This window comes from Meles meles, chromosome 7, assembly GCF_922984935.1.
Source record: "Meles meles chromosome 7, mMelMel3.1 paternal haplotype, whole genome shotgun sequence".
NCBI classification, from domain to species: Eukaryota; Metazoa; Chordata; class Mammalia; order Carnivora; family Mustelidae; genus Meles; species Meles meles.
In genome coordinates, this window is record NC_060072.1 from 47605356 (window position 1) to 47611355 (window position 6000).

The 6000-nt window shown below is 46.6% G+C and overlaps 1 protein-coding gene across 1 annotated transcript in view; it reads left to right on the top strand.

Annotated features, from left to right (window-relative positions):
* LOC123945893 overlaps positions 1-447 on the top strand; it is a 186360-nt gene extending 185913 nt beyond the window's left edge. The window contains exons 3-4 of the transcript XR_006819519.1: positions 34-131; positions 329-447. The gene's annotated coding sequence lies outside the window, so the exon portion shown is untranslated. The remainder of the gene's footprint in view (positions 1-33; positions 132-328) is intronic.
* The last annotated feature ends 5553 nt before the right edge of the window (positions 448-6000 follow it).

The following is a 6000-nucleotide window of genomic DNA, read 5'->3' on the forward strand; positions in this document are numbered from 1 at the left end:
ATGAAAACTGGTTTTTTTTTTTCTCCGCAACAGATATCACAGGTCAGAAGTTTCCCTTACATCCTCGCATGGTATGCGCTCAGTTGATGCTGGTGGTCTCTTCATGCTCAAGAAATGCAAAACACTGGAAGGTACAAACATTATCCTTGTTTTGTTTCTGCCGAATGCCACTTTGTGCTTCAGGTGGCTCCCAGTGAGCTGCAGCGGCCTGTGACGCAAATTATTATTATTTTCCCATAACATGATTCCTATTGAACACTTACTGGGAGCTCAGTGTGTCCTGAGCCGCCGGTGTAAACCAAGCACCGCTACTATCCCTGCTTTCCAGATGGGGACGCTGAGGCTCTGAGTCGTGGTTACATGGCCTGTGTGGCTCCACGATTATGTGATACCTCCTCCCCGACATGCGGCTGAAGATGGAGATAAGAAATGATAAGAAAGGAGGTGAAGGAAAAAGATCTTTAGAAATGGTCCCTTATTGGGGCACCTGGGTGGCTCAGTGGGTTAAGCCGCTGCCTTCGGCTCAGGTCACGATCCCAGGGTCCTGGAATCGAGCCCCGCATCCAGCTCTCTGCTCAGCAGGGAGCCTGCTTCCTCCTCTCTCTCTCTCTCTGCCTGCCTCTCTGCCTACTTGTGATCTCTTGTCTGTCAAGTAAATAAAATTTAAAAAAAAGAAAGAAAAGAAATGGTCCCTTATTAAACAGTGCCTTGCACTTGGCCCAGCCTTCAATATTTGCTCAGTGAATGACTGAGTAGAAATAAAATTAAATGAGCAGCCAAGGAGGCCAGTCCTGCTCCTGCCCACAGTGCTTGACCATTTCGAGATTATCGGAAGGGCCCACAGTTCATCCCTCCCAGAACTCTGTCAAGAGTCCCCATCCGTTTACCTTTAAGGCCTCCTCTATCGGGTAATCACATCGCATTGTTCTCTGTGTCGCATTATGGTTTACATTTTTCTCTCCCTCCTCCCCCTGTATAATGTAGATGACAGACCAGCTGGCTGAGGAGATTAAAATCCTTTCCTACCCCTCTCTTAATGCAGCTCTGTGGCTTTGTTCTCTTAGCAAGACCGGATGGAGTGTTTGTGAAACAGCAGTGAAATCTCTTGGAAAAAAATGAGATCACTCCTGCCACGGTTCTGCCCCAAGGCATATTTATAAGCGAGTAAGTTCCACGTCATTCCTTTCAAATTATCTCTTTCATCAGCCAAGCACAGAGCTCTGGAAGATGAGATTATTTTAAAACTGTTTGAATGTCATTGGCTGACATCAGGCGCTAATTTCTCTGGGCCAAATTGTTCAGGTTCAGTCAGATTAAGGACTTTCAATAGCAGTTAAGTAAAGTCTTCTGTGTCCTTGACCCTGAAATTAAGACAGATGAGACTGTGACCTCAGACTGCATTTCTACATAGTTCAGAATTCAGTCCAGTTGCCTGAGAAACTGCTATAAATATTAATAGAAAACCCCAAAGTTTCTTCTAATTCTCTAGAGAGCGATTTCAACAAAGATATGGCTTTGCTTATGGTCCACAGACCTGAGTCAGATCCTCCTTGGGCCACAATTTGGCAAATTACATTCTGGTAAAAAGTATTGTGGTTTTAGCAAGCTGAGATAGAGGGATCATCCAAAGAGGTAATATGGTCACTCCAGAATGTCCCCAGAGTGGGAAAAGGACTGCCACATGGGCACTGCCTTCCTTAGAACTAGGGTCCCCCATGCTCGGCCCTTCCTCTGGCAAAACCCTCTCCACATAGTGAGGAGCCCATAAAACCAGAAGACATATCTGTCCTGAAGTCAGCCCCTCACCCTAGACCACCCTCATCATATGGCCTGTAGCAAGCCCCAGATCCTGTTTGGACTTCCAACTTGGGTCTGTTCTCCCAAAGGTAGCCATTGCCCTTTGCACACCCCCTGGGCCTGCGAGATGGCCAAGGAGTGGCTATTCGGCAGGAGGCAGAAACTGGGACAGAACTTGGACTTGATGGCTGAGGTGTCCTCATGGATCTCATGTGGTTCCTGATGTGAAGACTAGAGCTGTCAGGGGGAAGAAGAGGGAATAAGACACAGGCTTGATTCTTCCATTTGTACCCTTACCGTCAGCTCTGCCAATGGCGGGAGGAGGCCTGTAGGCAGAAAGGGTGTGAGGAGACTCCCTGAAATGTGCAGGTTAATTAACTTGATTTTGGTAGAGCACCATAACATGGCAGCTTTCTGGTGGTCAGCCTCAAGCAAACCCACCCCTCAAGTAAGTGGTCGTACAGACCAAAGGCCGGTTCATAGACATCAAAGACCAAAGCGGCCGGGCTAACTGGGATGTTTATGACAGTTGATCAAATATTTGCTCTCTGTAGGAAATCTTACATGGAAAACCCGATTCTAATCAGCCATGTTCTTGGCAAACCAGGAGTCAGAGACAGGCCTGTGGTTCCAGTTGATACTCTCAGCCGTCTCCAGGTTTGGGGTTACACCTGCTGATAGGGTCCTGTGCTTACAATGTCAGCTTCTAAGAACAAAGCTAAACACTCACTGACAATTCTTTGACCTTTGGATCCTCCATAGACTACCACCACTTGGTGTATGGATCACAAATTCTATCTCTATGTATACTAATGACGATGACTAGTGACATGTTTCTTTTCCTTGATTTGAGTGCACTTCTAGACTTTGTTTTTCCTGCTTGGAATTCATGCCTTTTAAACAGAAAGTTTCAGAAAGGAAATTTCAGTTCATGTTGTACTGGACTAAATACCAGTGACGAGCCTGGGAGAAAGTTCAGGAGTCTCCACTGGCCACGTACAGATCTCTTCAGTGCTTCCCTTCCCCGGGAGGGACATTAACAGGGGAACTGAAACAGAGAAATTCTCCGATTGTGTTAAAATGACTTACCAGCATTTTTCTTTTCACGTCCTTGGCTTATGATCTGCAGTAAATTGCACTGCTTATTATATGTTTGTCTATATCCTGGGTTCGAAAGCAAAAATGCAACAGGGATGGTTTTTGAGCTCCCCGTCATCCCTTCCCTGCCAGTTCCTCCATTCATCACTGCCTTTCCTATTTTTTTTTTTCCCGTTACGATTACTCTCTAACTCCTATCACCTATTTCCCCCATCCCTCCACCCACCTCTCCTATGAGAACCATCAGGGTGTTCTCCAAAGTAAAGAGTCTGTTTCTTGCTTTCTCTCTTTCTCTCTTTCCCTGGGAAAAAGGCTTTTAAAAAATCAGAGAGGATTCAGTGAAAAATCCAGAGAGGATCCATGTGCGTGCATGCATCTCTGTGTGCTCTATACTTCTGAGGAGGCGTGCAAGCACGTGATGGCCACGTCTGGTTGCACAGGCATGGGTAGCTCCATGCTCCGTACTCCAGGGGGTCTGCCCAGAGGCTGGAGTGCAACCACAGGCAGCTGCTTGCCTTTCCTTAACAGCGACACGGGAAGGAGGAGGAGGAAGACATATTCTTTAAGGCACCTGATGGTAAAACACGGCGGAGGGGGAAGGGGAGATTCCAGGTTTCGTAAGCCAAATGATCCATTTCAGAATGAAATCGATATTCAGGCTGTCTAGACGTCCATGTCGTAGTTATGATGAGAACAGAAAACCCTCATGGTGATTCTAAAGCCAACCTCTGACTTGGTATCCAGACCCACATTAGAGTAAGATTTTAGAGCAGGCGCCATCCAAAGATCTCAGAAAATCCTTCCTAGACGATGCCTTTCTCATGATTGCCTCTCGCCTTTATTTCTGTTGTTCTCTGTGCGTGCCATCTCTACATCCCACTTAGGAAACTTAGGCCAGGGCAAGGCCTCGTGTTTTGCTGCTCAGTGAGGTTGGGTAGAAGCCAGAGAGAACCGATCTAGATAAACAGATGGCCCAAGGAGGTACAGTTCGTGGAGACATCCCTTGACCGCTAGGTTGGCAAATGCTGGTCATCGACCTAATGAAGTTAGGGAAGAGTGTGCCTGGTGGAAAATGTCCCAAATGCTGTGGGAAACAGAGTGCAGGACACAGCGACAATAAACATTTACAGAAAAGAGAATCGCACCTCTAAGCTTGGCCGTGAAGGACATTTGCATTCAGAATAATGAAAACGGAACATCAATTGTTAAAGTGTGGGTAGAAACATTGTGGGATGCGGTTCGGTGGAAGGTAGTTAGGCTAAGTCTTCATTTACCGTAATATCTAAAATTGATGAACAGTAGCAACATAAGTGTATTCTTTAGAAACATGGGCCTCGTTCAAGAACGAGGAGCTTGAAAGAGCAGAAATTCCTTGCTGCTGGAGAGCGAAATGGATGTGTATGAGAGAACGGTATCCTCAACAGTGAACTCGTGGGGCCCATTCGACTCCCGAAACCATATGCATGTATTACTCGATAAAATAACATTTTAAAAAATGGAATTTTGTCCACTTCCGTAACTCAATGCATTGGGAAGTCGGTATGACTAATTCCTCATTCCCTGTGTAAAGACAAAAGATCACGGCTTCTCCCATCTTGCACGTTCCTCAGTTTGAAGCCCTTTATCCCGGACAATACAGAAACACCGTGACTGGAGCAGTGAATTCCCTTGGGCTAGACTGTCTATGATGGTCTGTTTTCAACCTTTCTGGGTTTTTTGCACACACAGGCTTCACATCCAGGAGCTCCTGTTGAAGAGTCATTTGATGACATTGAAATACTTTGCAACAAGACAAACATTTGCAATCATTTTTTTTGGAAAATATACCCCTTACACTGCCATCGATAAGCATAAATTTGCATTCTGAATGAAGAGGGGAACAAAGTAGTGAAATGTTAGGCACGTCTTGGTCTGTAAAGATGGGGACCAGCCCCCTGGGAGTTTGCACAATTCCTCTCATGAAGTTATCTGTACTACTTCATTGTTTATTTGCACATACCTGGCTTCACCCAAGTAAGGAAAGGTTTTTATTTCTTCTGCTTATCCCTCAGTTATACACCAGATGCCTTACCTGAAACTTGAAGACTGGGGCGAGGCTGCTCCAAACAAAAGTACCAAAGCTCAGAGCCAGAGAGTTCTCTGGATGCAGAGGCTTTGCAGTGGAGAACGGTGTGATGGGGCAGGAGAGTCAGCTGCAGACTGACGCCCCTGGCCCACAGCCCAGGCTAACCAGACTCTTACCGTCCTCGGTCACGGAGATGCCGACAGCACTCACTTCAGCCAGGTAAATGCTGGTTCTAAAGCCAACAGTCTCCAGTCTCCGGGTGGGGTTGGAAACGTGTGCCTGGGGAGAGCCATCCCAAGCCATGGACTGTGAGAGCGCCCCTGACCTGCACGCCCAGGACCTCCGCCAGCCAGTTCTGAAGCACCTGTGGCTCAGCTCGGAGTTCCTTGCCTTCAGTCCACACTCTGGGGCCCCACAGGCCAAGAAGACAAATGGAGAAAGAAGACGGTTTGGGGATTACTGCTGCCCCGCCCACCCATGGAACTGTTCCGGAATATCAAAAACCTGTTGAAAGCCCAGAGTGGCAGTGAGTGTGGTGAGCAACATAATAGAAGAGAAATCAGCGGATCTCCGGCCATCACCTAGTTCATGTCTGCTACAGAGCCAAAGCTTCATCCTAGTTTGTTAATGAATGTTGAAATCACTTAAGACTTTTGGGCCTCTGTGGCTCTATATTAAAAATAAGGAGGTTGATCTGATGCGTAATCATGAGGCTAAGTGACATCTATTGAGCACTTACTACGTGCCGGGCTCAGTTGTGAGTTAAATATTTTAGTTGTCACGAAAGCCATAATCTCTCCTTTTAAGATACAAGAAAATCAAAGCACAGAGAGGTTGAGTAACTCACTCATTTGCTAAGAGGCAGAACGGGGATTCAAAACTCCGAGTCCCTGTGTTTCCCCGTCATGCTTTCACCGACTTCTTGTGTGTACTCTTGTTCTTGTTGTGTTGTTTCATCAAGAGGAAGATGCGCACTCTCTCATTCCAACGCCGTGTATCTGAGGTCTTATAGGTGTGCACCCATCCATACTTGACCCCCA